Genomic DNA, 18919 nt, shown 5'->3' with positions numbered 1-18919 from the left:
CTGAACACGCCAAGCGCAAGACGGTCACTGCCATGGATGTGGTGTACGCTCTGAAACGGCAGGGCCGCACTCTCTATGGATTCGGCGGCTGAACAACTCGACCTATTCTGACCAAACACAAAACAAAGGCTCTTCTCAGAGCCACCCACCGCCTCACAGAGAGAGCACTGACCTGGGAACGGGGAGAGGAAAGATCTCGGGATGGGGAATCAGTTTCCGATATTTAATTATTATGGGGAGATTCCCCAACACTCGGTACAGGGAGATCAGAAACAACGGCCGGGGTTCTCGGCCATCCCGAGAGAAGGAGCGGAATTCCCGCTTTCACGGTACAAATGAACAGGCGGAGATACAGAGTCTTTCCCCAGACATTACATTCTCCGCTCAGAGTAAAATCCCTCCTCACTCCCTCTCCCGCTGTGTCCTCTCTGCTCGGTGTTTATTTCCTGCCCTCATTCAATTATCAGTTCGATGTGAAGTTTCTGTTTGAGGAGCGGTTCACCGGGCCGGAACTGGCGGGATTTTTGAAATTGAAGCTGGACTTTGTCCCGTTCCGGAAAGCAATGACCGGGGCTTTATTCCCGCCCGTTTACAGACAGATCAGAGAATGAACCGGAATGTGAAACAGCCTGAGATTTGAGATGAGGAGTAGGAAATATTGGAGATTATAAAGAGAGAGATTCTTAAATTGCTGGAGGGAAATGAGATTTTCTTGAAACTGTTATTTGATGCTCTGAAATTGGCGGGCTTTTTGAAATTGATGGTTAATTTCAGCTCAGCCAATTGGGGCCCAATATCTCCCGCCGTTTCGGTCTGACTGTCAGAGCTCGGTTCAAACCTGCCAATCACAGGCCCGGGACGGTCACTCCCTGATAGGGTGTTGGACGTCAGCAAATCACAGGACAGGGGCGGATCCCATTAGACCCTTTATAAGGCGGCCCCAGAGCGCAGTCCGTATTAACAGTCTTTGTGTCTCAGGTTGTGTTGAGATCTGTTCAGAAAATGGCCAGGACCAAGCAGACAGCGCGTAAATCGACCGGCGGGAAAGCTCCTCGCAAACAGTTGGCTACCAAAGCGGCGAGGAAGAGCGCTCCAGCCACGGGCGGAGTGAAGAAGCCTCATCGCTACAGACCCGGCACTGTGGCTCTGAGGGAGATCCGCCGCTACCAGAAATCCACCGAGCTGCTGATCCGCAAACTGCCCTTCCAGCGCCTGGTGCGAGAGATCGCTCAGGACTTCAAGACAGACCTGCGCTTCCAGAGCTCGGCCGTCATGGCCCTGCAGGAGGCCAGCGAGGCTTACCTGGTGGGGCTGTTTGAGGACACCAACCTGTGCGCCATCCACGCCAAGCGAGTCACCATCATGCCCAAAGACATCCAGCTGGCCCGCCGCATCCGCGGGGAGCGCGCCTAAACCCGACCCGGCTTCAGCACCAAGTGCAACAAAGGCTCTTTTCAGAGCCACCAAATCGGCGATGGAAAGAGCTGTGATCTCCTGGGTTGAAATGGCAGGGCCGTGAGAAATTTGCTGAAATGTGAAATGTGTCAATGGGTGGGAGCTGATTTCAGACGGACAGGGACAGAATAAATACCTCACTCACATCCAAAGACAAATTTTACTCACATTCTTAATTCAGCAATCGCTGATACAATAAACAGCACATCAGTCAGCATCTGTTGTACAAATCTGGGTAAAATAACAGACTGAGACAGTGTTGTCCGAGGATGGGACTGTAAATAATATTAAGCGTCCCTGGTATTTCTGTATCCCACCCGCCCAGTTTAATGACAACTCTGGTATTTTGTCTCATTCCCCATACAAACTGCAAATTTCAATCAATTGGAGGTTGGCGACATCTGCTGTCCGGAAGCGAGTACTGCAACAGACCGATATGTATCACTTGTATTTGACAAGTTATTGTTAGTTCTACAATCGGAATCAAGTCCTTATTAAATTGATTCCTGACTCTCTTCAGACAGTGACCAGCCCTTTCACAGATACAGTGGGTGGCTCTGAAAAGAGCCTTTGGGTTATCAGATTAAATCTTGGCCGCTTTACTTGCTCTTGGAGCTCACAGTGCTGGTTTTCTTCGGCAGCAGCACGGCCTGGATATTAGGCAGCACCCCGCCCTGAGCGATGGTCACCCGTCCCAGCAGCTTGTTGAGCTCCTCGTCGTTGCGGATGGCCAGCTGCAGGTGTCTGGGGATGATGCGGGTCTTCTTGTTGTCCCGGGCCGCGTTGCCGGCCAGCTCGAGGATTTCAGCCGTCAGATACTCAAGCACAGCAGCCAGATAGACCGGGGCTCCGGCACCCACACGTTCAGCGTAGTTCCCCTTTCGCAGGTGCCTGTGAACACGGCCCACAGGGAACTGCAGTCCGGCCCGGGATGAGCGAGACTTGGCCTTGGCCCGAGCTTTACCGCCGGTTTTTCCTCTTCCAGACATTTCCACAATCTCACAAACACTTTCACAAAGAATGAAGAATGATTTCCGTATTTACCCTTCTTATAGACTGAAAGGTCATCTGATTGGTTGTTCTTTAATACACCTCATTTGCCTATTTCATTAACCAATCAGATAGCTGGGAATCAGAAGAGGGCGGGATTTTCTGGCCTCAACGGTCAGACAAGGAATTTGATGAATTTCAAAAAGCCCGCCAATTTCAGTGTAGTAAAGGACCGGATTTCGATCAATGTCGCCCTGAGCACAAGATTTTAAACCCGTTCTTTTTATCTTGTCTTATTCAGCGCTACCCGTCACCAATCGCTGGCGCCGTTTTAAAATCTGCTTTAAATTATCGCTAATTTTATCATCGCTTTCAAACTGTACCGAACGGGACTAAATCCCCATTCACAGCATTCCGTGAAGGGACACGTTTCAATTTAGTCTTTATAAAAGTGACACGTTATAGATTGGTCCCTTCTCACAGAGCCGAGAGTGTTTCTGTGAAAAGAGGGACCCGGACGGAGTTCTCATTCTGCCCCGACTCCGCTGTGTTACTGCAAGGGGTGGGTTTGCTTTTAATGTGGGGAGACTGAATTCATAGAGATAATGGAAATGCTAAGGGGTCATTCAGGGTGTGTTCGTCGCCGGAATAGTAACGCTTTAAGAACAAAGCGAATGGGAAGGAGCGGATCAGAAACTCGTGTTCAGTTTATGGGTCAGAAATTTCAACGGCGTAGAGTATCAGTTTTCGATTGGAATAATATCGCGGTATTAAAAACATACTATGTAAACATATCGGAAATGCAGCTCCTTCAGAGAGGTTGTGGGTGGCTCTTAAAAGAGCCGTTGTTTTTTTTCAGTACATTGTGGAGTTTTATTTGGAGCTGGTGTACTTGGTCACCGCCTTTGTCCCTTCCGACACGGCGTGCTTGGCCAGTTCCCCGGGCAGCAGCAGGCGCACGGCGGTCTGGATCTCCCGGGAGCTGATGGTCGCCCGCTTGTTGTAATGGGCCAGGCGGGAAGCCTCACTCGCGATGCGCTCGAAAATATCGTTCACAAAGGAGTTCATGATGCTCATGGCCTTGGAGGAGATGCCGGTGTCGGGGTGAACCTGCTTCATCACTTTGTAGACGTAAATGGAGTAACTCTCCTTCCTCGACTTTCTCCGCTTCTTGCCGCCCTTGGCTGGTGCTTTACTCAAGGTTTTCTTGGCGCCCTTCTTGGGAGCTGCTTTCTTGTCCTCAGGCATTTTCAAACTCAATTTCAGACCCAGAAATGACCCAAATCCGCTCCGAGCTCGGATTAAATAGGCAGCCCCACAGCCCTATGGTAATGAGGGATGGGGGAAGGTAATGATTGTGATTGGGTCATTGGGAGTGATGCAACGTCACCTTTTCCTTTCACTCTCTGATTGGTTTCTTCAGATATCCAATCAGATTCAGTAGCTGCCACCAATCACAAACACGCTCACACTGCACATTGTCCGGTTTCAGCAATTTGTTCCGAACTGTTGCAGTTCTGCTTCCGGCCAGTAGATGTCCCCAAACCCCGGGTCATTGAAGTTTACAGATGAGAGAGGGACAGAAGATAAACTCATTCTTCACATTATATTGCACGGGTGGGATTTAGAAAAACTGGGAATGGAGACGAGCTGCAAGTACATTTTGTGAGACCAAACGTTAGTTGTAATGCTGTGTTAAATTCTTGTAATTAGTTTGGGGGGTATTGTCTTTACTGAGGAAGACTGCGACAAAATATAAGACTTTAATAAGCTTGCTGAAAGGCCTTGTAAATGGCCATTTAATTTCCATATAGAAAGGTGTGAGGTGGTGCATTTTGCTGGGGGAATAAGGAGGCCACATACTGCTTGGAAAATAAGAGTCTAAATGTGGTGGAAGAGCAAAGGGATTGAGGGATACAGATTGACAAATCATTAAAAGTAGCAACACAGGTTGATGAGGCCACAGAAAGCAAACACAGCACTGGGGTTTATTTCTCGTGGAATAGAATTGAAAAGCAAATAAGTTATGTTGAACTGTAATTTAAACTGTCAAACCTTCTGTCAAACTCTTTATTATATTTTCGGTTTCTTGATTTTTTCTGCTGCATCAATGAGTAAAGAATTCCATGATCATTCCTACCACCGACCTTTAGTTAACTGGTCTATAGTTCCCTGGACTTGTTCTGTCTTCTGTTTTAAAATATAAGAATCACATTAACTGTCATCCAGTCCTCTGGGACTATTCCTTTTTGTGATGATTTTTTCTATATATGTAACAGTGCCTCTGCTATCTCTTCCCTTGCTTCATTTAATATGCACGGATGCAATCCATCTGGACCAGGAGTTTAACCACCCTTTCTAACTTAAATGTCTTGATATCTTTATTGACCTCTTCCTCTAATATCATGTTCACCCTGTTAATTTCCCGGGTAAATACTGAGGCAAAGTAATAATTCAATATTTCTGGCGTTTTGCTGACGTTACCTGTGAGTTTATCTTGTGAATCCCTTAGCGGCCTTCAAGATATTCTGATTTTCCTTTTATTATTTTTGTGTCTGTAGAATAATTTACTATTTCTTTTTATATTCCTTGATAATTTGATTTCGTGGTTCCTGTTTCCTTTCCTAATTGTTTTTGTGACTTCTTCCTAACCTCTTCCTATTCGCTTTTGTCATCCTCTTATTTAATATCTATAAATGAGAAATTCCATCAGCTTGTTGTGTCTGTTCAGGGGCTGATGTTTGGGAAATATTTATTGTCTATGATTAAAGTGCCAGAAACCCAAAGAGAGCAATTCAGTGTGAAACTCTGCAGAAACACTCAATTTCTCCCTCCGAGTGAAATAAGGCGCTATAATGGTGAGTATAGCTGCCTTCCAAGCAGTTAATTCCAACAGGTTTGAATCCCAGCACGCTGAATTCAGAAACACCAAGACTGGAATTTGATGATGTTCAGAGGGATAGTGCTTCCAAAACACAAACGGGTCTAATTTTTATAAAAATACTTTCAAAATACATTTATTTCCCCCATAACGTTGAATTTAACTCTGATCCTTTGTATTATTATTTCTCCTGATCTGTACAGTGGATACGGAACACAACTGCTCGGATTCAGGGAAATTAATTGATTTTCTGAAGTCTTTCCCTCTGCTGATTCCCGTTCCTTATTTAAATTATGTCGGATTAACCTTTCTGATCTATAGAAGGGTCATTGACCTGAACCGTTAACCCGAGCTTCCCTTCTCCACAGATACTGCCGGACCTGCTGAGTCTTTCCAGCATTTTCGGGTTTAATTTTTTCTATATTTTATCCCTTTCACTTTTGACGGTCGCCAATGAAACTTCCAGATTTGCGCTCAGTTTTTATTTGTGTTTCAGTTCGGTTTATTTGAATTAATATAAATCGTGTCCTGAGAAATCAGACAGAAATATTGCGCAATATAGAGTGAAATATAATGGGGCAACTTTAGAATGAGGAAAACAAGAACTTTATTATAAATCATTGTCTAATTTTTTACTGACAAAATATGAAAAAATACGAGACCAGAAGTTACAGAGAGAAACTATTTCCTCACATTGCACATTGTCCTGAATCTGTAACAACGACAGAAAATGTGAATTTGTTCCACTCTGTTACAGTTCTCAGTTATGGCCAGTAGATGTCAGACTGTATGTCAGTGTGGGATTAATTCTCTGTCTGTCAGTCTCTGTTACTGTATGTGAGTGTGATATTCATTCTGTATCCGTCAGTCTCCAGTACAGTCTGCGAGTGTGGGATTCATTCTGCATCTGTCAGTCACCTGCTACTATATGTGAGTGTGATATTCAATCTGTATCCGTCAGTCTCCAATATGGTCTGTGAGTGTGGGATTCATTCTGTATCTGTCAGTCTCTGGTACTGTACGTGAGTGTGGGATTCATTCTGTTACTCAGCCTCTGGGGAAATTGCAAGTCTGTATTCCTTCTGTATTCTTATTTCAGGTTATAGTATGGTGCTTGAAACTGTATCTTTAATTCATTAATATATGCAAATCTTTCATCCAGCATTAATTTGTAAATATGAATACACTTTTGGATTTTATTTTAAACAAACAACGTTTTGTTGTCGGATTACATCTTAACCTCTGTGAAGATAATGTATATTTCATTCATTTATTGTGAAATTATTGGACTGGTATTTGTTGTGTTGCTCAGTCTGGGCTAATGGAATTTTTATTGTATGTTTCAGTCTGACACTGTATGAGATTTTTGGACTGGTATGTAATGTGTGGTTCAGACTGTACTAATGGAATTGACACTCTAACTTTCAGTCAGACACTGCAAGAGATTTTTGGATTGGTTTGTAATGTGTAGCTTAGTCTACACGAATAGGATTCATACTCTGTTTCAGTATGATAATGTATGAGATTTTTGGACGGTATATAATGTGTAGCTCAGTCTGCACAAATGGAATTCATACTGTACCTTTCAGTCTGATACTGTGTAATATATTTAGACTGGTTTGTAAGGTATAGTTCAGTCTGCACTAATGGGTTTGATACTGTATCTTTCAATTTGACACTGAATGTGACCTTTGAACTGGTATCTAATGTATTGCTCAATCTGCACTAATGGGATTGATATTGTATCTTCCAGTCTGAAACTGTGTGAGATTTTTCTGCTGGTATGTAACGTGTAGGTCAGTCTGTACTAATCAAATCGATACTATATTTTTCAGTATGATACTATACGTGATTTTTGGACAGGTATCTAATGTGAATCTCTGTCTGCAGTAAAGGAATTGATACTGTGCCTTTCAGTTTGACACAATGTGATTTTTGGACTGGTATGTGATGTGTACCTCAGTCTAATGGGATTGATACTGTATCTTCTAGTATGATACTGCATGAGAATTTTGGACTGGTATATAATGTGTAGCTCAGTCTGCACCAATGGAATTGAAACTATACATTTCATTCTGACACTATGAGGTATTTGGACATATATGTGAGTCAAATATGTGTAACATCTGAACTGGTATCTAATTTGTATCTCAGGATACACTATTGGCATGAATACTGCATCTTTAAACTCATAATGTGTGTGAGTTGTGGGCTGGTATTTAATTTGAATCTCGGGGTACACTATTGGGATTCATTCTGTACCTATGAATCGGTACCATGTGTCAGTTCTATCTGGTATTTAATTTGTAGCTAACGCTGAACTAATGTGAGATTGACACAGTGCCTTTCAATCTGATACTGGGTGTGATTTTGGACTGGGAATTATTTATCTGCCGGTCAGCGGTACTGAGTCATTGTGAAATGGGAATTCCGTCTGTCTCTCCTGGTTGCTTTACTGTTGGATTGGGATCAGTGTGGGATTGACTATTTCTGCGGTGTGAGACTGTGGGACTGATGACCTGTCTGTGTCTCTGTGCTCTGTGAGTGATAATATACATACTGTGTGTGAGAAGGAGCTGGCTGCACTGACTGCTCCTTGTGCCTCGGGAGGAGTAAACATCACACTGATTCTGGATCCTTCAAGGATTTGCCTGTAGGAAGAAAAAGTATCTCTTGTAATTCAAGAACAGGTGAGGTAGAAAATACAAAAGTGATCAATTGAATCTCTCTGTTAATAATCATTGTAATATCCACAAATGAAAACCACCGATACAAACAGTGTCAGTGTCTGACTCCACTGCAGTACTGCAGCACTCAGCTTCTGCACACCAGGTGTGTGGGGCTGTTTTACAACAATTTAGTGACATCCAGACAAAACCCACCCCCTGCACTGATACAAGAATAGGATTACCCGATGGGGCGGGGACCTTTGCACACATCAGATTTCTAATCCCCTCTCCCATGGGACTAACCGTTCAACCAAAACAAAACAGCCACTGTTTAAAATGTGTCCTTCAAACTTCTCACCTGATGCCTGCAATAGATGCTCTTTGTATAACTCCCCACATCCTTACTGTCCGGCTCTGTTTACTGCTCAATAACAAACACTAAAGGTTAATCGGTAGGTTTCAAAAATCAGATTTGATACCTGCCACAAATCACAAACACGCTCACTCTGCACATTGTCCGGTTTCAGCAATTTGTTCCGAACTGTTGCAGTTCTGCTTCCGGCCAGTAGATGTCCCCAAACCCCGGGTCATTGAAGTTTACAGATGAGAGAGGGACAGAAGATAAACTCATTCTTCACATTATATTGCACGGGTGGGATTTAGAAAAACTGGGATTGGAGACGAGCTGCAAGTACATTTTGTTAGACCAAACATCAGTTGGAATGCTGTGTTAAATTCTTGTAATTGATTTAGGAAATATAGTCAATACTGAGGAAGACTGGGACAAAATAAACTTGCAGAACGGCCGTGTAAATGGCCATTGAATTTCAATATAGAAAGGTGTGAGATGGGGAATTTCGCTAAGGGGAATAAGGAGGCCACATACTGCATGGAAAATAAGAGTCTAAATGGGGTAGAGGAGCAATGTAAATCGTGTCCTCAGAAATCAGAGAGAAACACTGCACAATGTACAGTGAAATATAATGGGGCAAATTCACAACTATCGAATGAATGAAACAAAAACTTTATTATGAATCAATTGTCTTCATGTTTCACCGTCAAAAAGTGCAAAAATACGCGAGTAAAAGTTACAGACAGAAACTTTCCTCACATTGCACATTGTCCTGTTTCTGTAACCACGTCAGATAATGTGAATTTGTTCCACTATTTTTTCATTTCTCGCTTACGTACAGTAGAGGTCAATCTCTGGTACTGTATATGAGAGTGGGGTTTATTCTGTATATTTCAGTCTCTGGTACTGTATATGAGAGTGGGATTTATTCTGTATATTTCAATCTCTGGTACTGTATATGAGAGTGGGGTTTATTCTGTATATTTCAGTCTCTGGTACTGTATATGAGAGTGGGGTTTATTCTGTATATTTCAGTCTCTGGTACTGTATATGAGAGTGGGGTTTATTCTGTATCTGCCAGTCTCTGATGCTTTCTGTGAGTGTGAGATTAATTCCATCACTGTCAGTCTCTGGTGCTGTATGTGAGTGTGGAATTAAATATGTACCTGTCAGTCTCTGGTACTGTCTCTGTGTGTGGGATTCATTTTGTATCTGCCATTCTCGGCTGCTTTATCTCAGTTTGGGATTCATTCTGTAATTCAGTCTCTGAGACAATGTGCAAGTCTGAATTCATTCCATATTCTTATTTCAGTTCAGAGTATCGTATTTGAAACTGTATCTTTAACACTCAAAATTATATACAGTTCTTTGTCAAGTAATTCATTTGTTAATATGGATACACTTTCGATTTTCTTTAATCAAACAATGTGTGTGAGTTTTGGAGTGGTATTACATCTTAATCTCTAAACTCAATTATGAATGATAATATACCTTTCAATCTGTTCATGGTGAAATTACTGGATTGGTATGTAATGTGTAGTTCAGTCTGCAATAATGGGATTAATTCTGTATCGGAGTCTAACACTGTGAGAGATTTTTGGACTGGTGAGTAACATGTACCTCAGTCTGTGGTAATGGAATTGATATTGTATCTTTGAGTCTGATATGGTATGACATTGTTGGACTGCTATTTAATGTGTGGCTCAGTCTGCACTAATTGAATCGATACTGTATCTTTCAGTCTAATATTGTATGAGGTTGTTGGGCTGTTATATAATTTTAGCTCAGGCGGTGCGAATAGAATTTAAACTATACCTTCCAGTCTGATCATTAATGTGATTTGTGGACTCGAATGTAATGTGTAGCTCAGTCTGTACCAATGGTATTGATAATGTTTATTTCAGTATAACACGAGTATTTACCAATATATCGAATATGTAGCTCAGTCTGCACCAATGGAATTGACACTGTATCTTTCAATCTGACCCGATGAGATTTTTGGACTGGTATGTAATGCGTAACTCAGTCTGCAGTAATGTGATTGTGAGATTCATTCTGTATCTGTCAGTCTCTGGTACTGTATGTGATTGTGAGATTCATTCTGTATCTGTCAATCTCTGGTACTGTTTGTGAGTGTGAGATTCATTCTTTATCTGTCAGCCCCTGGTATTGTGCGTGAGTGAGATTCATTCTGTTCCTGGTACTGTATGTGAGTGTAGGATTCATTCTATTTCTGTCAGTCTCTGGTACTGACTGTGAGCATGGGGTATATTCAGCATCTGTCAGTCTCAGGGGTACTATATATAAGTGATGGATTCATTCTGTATCTGCCAGTCTCTGGTGTGAAATGTGAATGTGGGATTCATTCTGTATCTGTCAGTCTCTGGTGCTGTATGTGAGTTTGGGATCCATTCTGTATCTGTCATTCTCTGCCACTTTATCCCATTGTGGGATTCATTCTGTAATTCAGTCTCTGAGACAATGTGCAAGTCTGAATTCATTCCATATTCTTATTTCAGTTTGCAGTATCTTATTTGAAACTGTATCTTTAATACTTTAAATTATATACAGTTCTCCGTCAAATAATTAATTTGTAAATATGGATTACTTTTTGATTTTCTTTAATCAAACAATGTGTGTGAGTTTTCGAGTAGTATTACATCTTAATCTCTGAACTCTATTGTGAATGATAATGTACCTTTCAATCTGTTCATGGTGAAATTACTGGACTGGTATGTAATGTGTAGTTCAGTCTGCAATAATGGGATTAATTCTTCAACTGAGTCTAACACTGTATGAGATTTTTGGACTGGTATGTAATATGTAGCTCATCCTGCACTAAAGGAATTGATACAGTATCTATCAGTCTGATACTGTATGATATTTTTGGACTGGAATGTGATGTTTAGCTCAGTCTGCAATAATGGAAGTGATACTGAATCTTTCAATCTGATACTCTGAGGTTTTAGGACTGGTGAGTAACATGTAGCTCAGTCTGTGCTAATGGAATTGAAATTGTACCTTTGAGTCTGATAGGATATGAGATTGTTGGACTGCTATATAATGTGTGGCTCAGTCTGCACTAATGAAATCGATACTGTATCTTTCAGTCTAATGTTGTATGGGATTTTCAGTCTTGTATGTAATGTACAGCTCAGGCGGTGCTAATAGAATTGAAACTGTATCTTCCACTCTGATCATTTGTGAGGTTTTTGGACTGGTATATAATGTGTCGCTCAGTCTGTACCAATGGTATTGATACTGTTTATTTCAGTATAACACTCTGAGTATTTACCAATATATCTAATATGTAGCTCAGTCTGCACTAATGGAATTTATACTGTATGTTTCAATCTGACACTATGAGATCTTTGGACTGGTCTGTAAAGTGTAACTCAGTCTGCAGTGATGTGATTGTGACATTCATTGTGTATCTGTCAGTTTCTGCTACTGAATGTGAGTGAAATTCATTCTGTTCCTGGTACTCCATGTGAGTGTGGGATTCATTCTGTATCTGTCAGTCTCTGGTATTGTGGGTGGGTGAGATATTCATTCTGTATCGATCAATTTCTGATGCTGTATGTGAGTGATATAAATTCTGTATCTGTCCGTCTGTGCAACAGTATGTGAGTGTGGGATTCATTTTGAACCTGTCAATCGCTGGTACATTGTATGAGTTTGGGATTCGTTCTATATGTCAGTCTCTGGCATTCTATCAGAGTGTGAGATTCATTCTTTATCTGTATCTAATTTGTATCTCTGTTTACAGTATGGCATTCAAAACTGTATCTTTAATACCTTAATATATGAATATATTTCCCAGTCTTTAATTAGTAGATAATGATATATTTTAAGATGTAATGCTGTAGGATATAATCAGATAATGTGGGCATCTATTACATCTATATCGATGGGAAAACAATTGTGAATTTGTGCATCTTCCAAACTGATATGGTGACATTTTTGAACTTGTGTATAAAGTGGAGCTCAGTCTGCATGAATAGAATACTGTATATTTAAGTCTGAATCTGTATCAGTTTTTGTGTAGTGGTTTCTAATGTGTAGATCAGTCTGCACTAATGGAATTTATACTGTATCTTTCAATCTGGCACCAGGAGATCTTTGGACTGGTCTGTAAAGTGTAACTCAGTCTGCAGTCGTGTGACTGTGACATTCATTGTGTATCTGTCAGTTTCTGCTACTGTATTTGAGTGTGGGATTCATTCTGTTCCTGGTACTCAATGTGAGTGTGGGAATCATTCTGTATCTGTCAGTCTCTGGTATTGTGTGTGGGTGTGGGATTCATTCTGTATCTGTCAGTCACTGGTATTGTGTGTGGGTGTGGGATTCATTCTGTATCTGTCAGTCACTGGTATTGTGTGTGGGTGTGGGATTCATTCTGTATCTGTCAGTTTCTAGTATTGTGTGTGGGTGAGACATTCATTCTGTATCTATCAATTTCTGATGCTGTATGTGAGTGATATAAATTCTGTATCTGTCAGTCTGTGCTACAGTTTGTGAGTGTGGGATTCATTTTGAATCTGTCAGTCTCTGGTACATTGTATGAGTTTGTGATTCATTCTATATATCAGTCCATGACACTCTATCAGAGTGTGAGATTCATTCTTTATCTGTATCTAATTTGTATCTCCGTTTACAGTATGGTGTTCAAAACTGTATCTTGAATACCTTAATGTATGAATATTATTTCCCAGTCTTTAATTAGTAGATAATGATATATTTTAAAATGTAATGCTGTCGGATATAATCAGATAATGTGGGCATCTATTTTTGGACTACTATTAAATCTGTATCGATGGGAAAACAATTGTGAATTTGTGCATCTTCCAAACTGATAGTGACATTTTTGAACTTGTATATAATGTGGAGCTCAGTCTGCCTGAATAGAATACTGTATATTTCAGTCTGAATCTGTATCAGTTTTGTTGTAGTGGTTGCTAATGTGCAGCTCAGTCTGCACTAATGGAATTGATACTGTATCTTTCAATCTGACACTGAGATTTTTGGACTGGTAGGTAATGTTTAACTCAGCCTGCTCTAATGTAGGTGACTGTGAGATTCACTTTGCATCTCTCAGTCTCTGGTACTGCATGTGAGTTTGGGATTCATGTTGTATCTGTCACTCTCTGGTGCTCTATTTGACTGTGGGATTCAGTCTGTATATACATTCACTAGTACTGTGTGTGGGTGTTGAACTATTTCCATATAAGCAGTTTCTCATAATGTATGTGAGTGTGGGATTCATTCTGTATCCGTCAGTCTCTGGTGCTGTGTGTGAGTGTGGGATTAATTCTGTATCTGTCAGTCTCTGGTACTGTGTGTGAGTGTGGGATTCATTCTGTATGTGTCAGTCTCTGATGCTGTGTGTGAATGTGGAATTCATTCTGTATCTGTCAATCTCTGGTACTGTGTGTGAGTGTGGGATTCATTCTGTATCTGTCAGTCTCTGGTACTGTGTGTGAGTGTGGGATTCATTCTGTATCTGTCAGTCTCTGGTACTGTGTGTGAGTGTGGGATTCATTCTGTATCTGTCAGTCTCAGGTACTGTGTGTGAGTATGCGATTCATACTTTACCGGTCAGTCTCTGATGCTTTATGAGTGTGTGGGATGAACTTGGTATCTGTCAGTCCTTGGTACTGTATAGCCAGTGTGGGATTCATTCTGTATCTGTCATTTCTTGTCCCATACTTGAGTGTGGGATTGAATTTATGTCTGGCAACCTCTAGTACTGTATGTGTGTTTGGGATTCCTTCTGCCATCTGTCAGTCTCTGGTACAGTATGGTGAGTGTGGGATTCATTCTGTGTCTCTGTGTCTCTGTACGGTATCTGAGTGTGAGATTCATTCTGTATCTCTATGCAATTATTCTCTCAGATTATATTATGGTATTCAATACTGTCGCTTTAATATCTTCATGTTGAAGTAGTTTTTCTCATTATTTAATTGGTAAAAATGGATGCACTTTAGGATTTGATGCTGGAGGTTTTAATCAGATAATTTGTGTGCTTTTTGGACTAGTATTAAATGTGTATTTCTGTGATTACTATTGTGAATGATAATGAATCATTCAAAATGATTTGGTGAATTGGTATGTAATGTGTAGATCAGTCTGCACTAAAGGAATTGATACTGTAACTTTAAATTTTATTTTATAAGATTTTTGGACTCGTGTGTAATGTGGATCTCATTGTGGACTAACAGAATTGATACTGTTTCATTAAATCTCATACTATGAGTGTATTATAAACTGGTATCTAATTTGTTTCTCAGGTTACACTGTCACAGCATTTCTCAATCTGATACTGTACGTGAGTTTTGGACTAGCAATTTGTATTCGAATGGTACACTATTTGAATGGATACTGCATGTATTAAACTCACATGTGTGTGAGAGTTCTGGGCTCGAATTCAATAGGAATCTCAAGGAACGTTATTGGGATTCATTCTGTACCTTTCAATCGGGTACCATGTGTGATTTCTATCTGGTATTTAATTCATGGCTAATGTTGCCCCTTTGTGAAATAGACAATCTGAGAGTGTGATTTTGGACTGGGATTTTTGTATCTCCCTGTCAGTGGGACTGAGTTCGGTGGAAATGGAACAGTGTCTGCCTCACCTGCTCTGTTTGACTGTGGATTGAAAATGTGTCTCTGGAATTTGGGATCATTGTGGGACTGAGTACTTCTGCTGTCTGAGACTGTGGAACTGATGACCTGTCTGTGTCTCTGTGCTCTGTTGTAATCAATTTTACAACACCAAGTTATAGTCCAGCAATTTTATTTTAAATTCACAAGCTTTCGGAGGCTTCCCCCTTCCTCAGGTGAACGATGTGGAAATGAAATCCTCGAGTTTAAAATAAAATTGCTGGACTATAACTTGGTGTTGTAAAATTGTTCACAATTGTCAACCCCAGTCCATCACCGGCATCTCCACATCTGTGCTCTGTGAGTGATAATGTACTTACTGTGTGTGAGAAGGAGCTGACTGCACTGTTCCTTGTGCCTCGGGTGGAGGAAACATCACATTTATTCTGGATCCTTCAAGGGTTTGCCTGTAGAAAGGAAATTATCTCTTATTACTCAGGAACAGGTGAGGTAGAAAATACAAAAGTGATCAGTTTAATAACTATTAATAATTATTTTGAATATCCACAAATTGAATCCAGCAATACTGTGTCTGACTCCACTGCAGTACTGCAGCACTGAGTTTCTGCATACCAGATGTGTTGGGTTGCTTTACAACAATTTAATGACATTCAGACACAACACAACCGCTGCACTGATCCATGAATGGGACTACCCGATGGAGCAGGGACCTTTGTACAGGTCAGGTTTCTAATCCCCTCTCCAAGCGGACTAACCGTTCAACTGAAAGCAAACAGCCGCTGTTTAAAATGTGCCCTTCACACTTCTCACCTGGTGCCTGCAATTGATGCTCTTTGTATAACTCCCCACATCCTTACTGTCCAGCTCTGTTTCCACTCTTCACTGTCCAATAACAATAAACAGGGTGAGACTGGAACTAAACCAGGAACATTCACGACTGGTATGGGGAGAGAAAGCAGCAATGATTTTAAATATCATGTTCTTCCCATTCTGTCTCCCTTCCCCTGGACACACCCTGGACACACACAGCCCGAGAATGACCTCTCCCTTCCCCCGCTCACTCCATGTTCCGGGACCAGTTCCTGATCCACTCCGCCTCTTACAAACAGCCCCCGGACTCCCCCTGACCTTCCCCCGGACTCAATGCCGATCTCTGAGCCCATCTGCGGACACGGTCCCGAAGCGATGAGCTGCTGTAACGAGGCTGCTCTTTGCTCCCTTCCCCCGGGGGCCGTGATCTCTCCATTCCCGGCTGTTTTAAACCATCTTCTTCCGCTCACTGAGGGAATGGCGCCCACAGGCCGAGCTGGGGGAGGGCAGCGCGCATGCGCTCTTCTGCTCACCAACAACCAGCGCTGGGGGCGGGGCTGAGTCACGCATGCGCAGATATCTGGTTTAATTCCCAATACAAAAATCGATGGAAACTTTCCCCAATTGGAATTTTTCCGAGTCTGAGCAAAGGAAGTGGGTCTGGGGGAAAGGTCAGAGGGAATGGGGTCCACAGGCAGTGCAGGAACAGGCACCAGAATGGAAAACAGATGGGATTCCACCAGTGCCTAACGCTGGAATCCAGACTGACTTTACAATCTCTAACTATTAAACTAGATGTTTCCATCCCTGCTGTTTCTCTCGGTATCTTTTGATGGTAAAGAGCCTTCCAGAGATAAAGTGAGCGGCTGTGGAATGAGCCAAAGGATCCGGTTCATTCTTGGCCCCTCTGCTGATAAATAAATGTGTGACTCCGAAACTGGAGGGAGGATTTCTCAAACCAATCCTGGAGAAACAGTGGAGGAAAGTAGGAGTCGGTGTATCTGTCAGCAACAGACCCAGATTTATTTAATTGGAGTGAAACTCTCGGTCACTGAGAGTAATATCGAACAGCCCTGAGCTGCAAAACTCCAGGTGATACAACAGGAAAAGAGGGTTAAATGTGGCCCATTGTTTCTGTCAATGTCTGCACTGTCCCTGAGTGTGGGATTAATAATGTGTCTGTCCCTTGTACAATATCAGTGAGAGATGAGATTGCATCTTCTGTCTCTCCAACGGGATCTTTCTCGATAAAACGGAACTTTACCGGTCATTCTAAAACTAATACTGTTTACGTCTGCCTGTCAATGCGTCCCTCCGCTCGATCTCTCTCTCGCCGTGTGTTGCCCCCTCTCACTCTCTGGTGTTGTATATGAAGGTGGGATACTGCTATTGAGCGTGATATGGACACACTGATAGGAAGTGTAAGACTGATACTGTCCCTCTCTCTCTCTCTCTCCCTGGTGCTGGACATGAAGATGGGATACGTTCTGATATAAAACAGAGAGAATGAGATGTCCGGGCCGGGTCTCACTGTAACTGAGGATGTGTTCGGCTTCGGTCCCTGTTCGTCGTCATTATCTTTTCACAGATTCCGGGCGAGAGTCTCTGAGAGACGGTAACACTGGCGGATAAACTTTTAGTCGGTACTTTCAGTAATTTGTGTATCTGCACCCCTCGATCCCTTTGCTCCTCTATCCTGATCCAGGCAGTGTGTGATCTCCTTATTCTTCATTCTGTAAGTTTATTCGTGTCCTCTTGCATTTTGACACATTCTACCTTTGTATTAACTGTACTCCCCAATGTGGTGTCATCGTCAAATTTTGAAATTGTCCTTCCGATTCCCGAATCCAAATCGTAATTTTAAATTGTGAACAACAGTGGTCCCAGCAATGATCCCTGTGTTAAACCACTTCTCAATTTTAGCCACTCTAATTAGCTACCCTTAACTCCTGTTCTCTTTTTTTGTTTTGTAGCCAGCTTGCTATCCATTTCGCCGCCTGTCCCCGACTCCACGTGCTCTGAACTTTGCCATGAGTCCACAATCGAAGACCTTCTGAAGATTCAAATGCATTACATCTACTACATTAACTTTGTCTCCGCTTTCAATTACTTCTTCAAAGGTTGGTCCTGTCCTTGTCCTGTTATTAGATTAAATCCTGGCCGCTTCACTTGCTCTTGATGTCCCCAGCTCTTTTCTTCGGCAGCAGCACGGCCTGGATATTAGTCGGCTCCCCGCCCTGAGCGATGGTCACCCGTCCCAGCAGCTTGTTGTACTACTCGTCGTTGCGGATGGACAGCTGCAGGTGTCTGGGGATGATGCGGGTCTTCTTGATGTCGCGGACCGTGTTGCCGGCCAGCTGGAGGATTTCAGCCGTCGGATACTCGAGCACAGTCGCCAGATAGACCGGGGCTCCGGCACCCACACGTTCAGCGTAGTTCCCCTTTCGGAGGAGCCTGTGAACACGGCCCACAGGGAACTGCAGTCCGGCCCGGGATGAGCGAGACTTGGCCTTGGCCCGAGGTTTACCGCCGGATTTTCCTCTTCCAGACATTTCCACAATCTCACAAACACTTTCACAAAGAATGAAGAAATCCTCCCGCACTCGCCCTTCTTATACCTTCTGGAGGAGTACAGTGGGGGCAATTGTGATGGGTCTCTCTCAGAGTGTTTACACTGCCCGCTCACCCTCGCTGATATTCTATCTTTCAATTGCTGTAATATTGTCCTTTAGTAATATTGCTACTCCCCCTCCTTTCCCTATTTCCCTGTCCTTTCTAAAGATCTTACAGACTTGAATATTAAGCTGCTATTCGTACCCAGCTTGTAGTCAGGTCTGTGTAATGATTTAATATAATTATTTAACTTCACTCAATGGCTGATGTGAGCTGCGGCAAAATGTATTTCCATCTGGCCAAGTATTGCAGGTATCGACTGTCTCTTCAGTCCGATATCAGGTGAAGAATTACTGGCTGTTGTGTAATTTCCATTGATTGGGGGTTGGCGACATCGACTGGGCGGAAACGGGAACTGCAACAGAGCGAGAAAGGATCCGTCAGAATCCAGTTTCAATGAAGGACAAAATCCAACAGCCTGCAGTGACTGTTCAGGGTCTGATTTTTAGGAGCTATTTTATCATG

The 18919-nt window shown here is 42.3% G+C and overlaps 1 protein-coding gene across 2 annotated transcripts in view; it reads right to left on the bottom strand.

The window, feature by feature from the left end:
• Positions 1 to 18919, bottom strand: part of LOC137316799 (zinc finger protein 229-like) — a 95699-nt gene that overhangs the window by 12449 nt on the left and 64331 nt on the right. Inside the window, exon 1 of one of the 2 annotated variants that reach the window (XM_067980644.1) lies at positions 7887 to 7971. The exons of the other annotated variant lie outside the window; for it this stretch is intronic. The gene's annotated coding sequence lies outside the window, so the exon portion shown is untranslated. Of the gene's footprint in view, positions 1 to 7886; positions 7972 to 18919 lie in introns of those variants that run through there. 2 annotated transcript variants of the gene reach the window in all.

This window comes from Heptranchias perlo, unplaced genomic scaffold (assembly GCF_035084215.1).
Source record: "Heptranchias perlo isolate sHepPer1 unplaced genomic scaffold, sHepPer1.hap1 HAP1_SCAFFOLD_60, whole genome shotgun sequence".
NCBI classification, from domain to species: Eukaryota; Metazoa; Chordata; class Chondrichthyes; order Hexanchiformes; family Hexanchidae; genus Heptranchias; species Heptranchias perlo.
This window is presented reverse-complemented; position numbering and strand designations above follow the sequence as displayed.